This window comes from Tupaia chinensis, unplaced genomic scaffold (genome assembly GCF_000334495.1).
Source record: "Tupaia chinensis unplaced genomic scaffold, TupChi_1.0 Scaffold145156_1, whole genome shotgun sequence".
Taxonomy (NCBI): domain Eukaryota; kingdom Metazoa; phylum Chordata; class Mammalia; order Scandentia; family Tupaiidae; genus Tupaia; species Tupaia belangeri.
The window spans coordinates 601,527-602,418 of NW_006205016.1; the positions used below are offsets into that span (position 1 = coordinate 601,527).

General features: G+C 48.0%; 1 pseudogene; it reads left to right on the top strand.

The window, feature by feature from the left end:
* The window catches only part of LOC102490762 (cofilin-1 pseudogene), a 1,900-nt pseudogene that overhangs the window by 709 nt on the left and 299 nt on the right, over positions 1–892 (top strand).

An 892-nucleotide genomic window follows, 5' to 3' on the forward strand; every position in this document is an offset into this window, starting at 1 on the left:
CGCCCCAAGTAAAAAACCTCTAAAAAAAAAAAAAAAAAGAATGCCATATTAAGAGGGACCAGCAGCTAGCCTAATGGCTATGTCGCTGGACTTCCGTGTAGTCGATCACGATTTGAGTCCCGGACCTGGCAGCTTAAACTCACGTGGAGCATGTGTGTGTCTGCCCAAGATCCTGAGAGGAGAATAGAGGAGAAGGGATTGTGGCGTGGCCATCCCCACGGGGGGGTGATTTCTCGCTTTCTGTCTCTCTGTCTCTCTCTGTCTTTCTGGCGAGTGCACACGCCCTATAGCAAAAACCTCTTCAAAAAAAAAAAGAATGTCATATTAACATTATTCAAACAAGGCCAAATTCCAGCAGCAACTGCAGCGACTCTTGTTTTCTCTAGCGCTTCTTACCATCTCTCTTTTACTTCCGGAAATGTGGCCTCTGCTATGGCTGTCTCTGATGGCATAATCAAGGTGGTCAACAACATGAAGGTGCGCAATCATCAACACTAGAAGAGGTGAAGAAGCACAGGAAGGCAGTACACTTCTGCCTGAGTAAGAACATCATCCTGGAGGTGTGCAAGGAGATCCTAGTAGGTGATGTAGGCCCGACTGCCAACAACCTCTACGCCACCTTTGTCAAGAAGCTGCCAGACAAAGACTGTTGCTATGCCCTCTATGATGTGATCTATGAGACCAAGGAGAACAAGAAAGAAGACCTGGTGTTCATCTTCTGAGCCCCTGAGAGTGAACCCTTTAAGAGCAAAATGATCTATGCCAGCTCCAAGGATGCCATCAAGAAGAAACTGATGTGACCAGCAGTTAGCATAATGGCTATGTCGCTGGACTCTCATGTAGTCGACCGCGGTTCGTGTCCCAGACCCGGTGGCTTTAAACCCACCCTGGG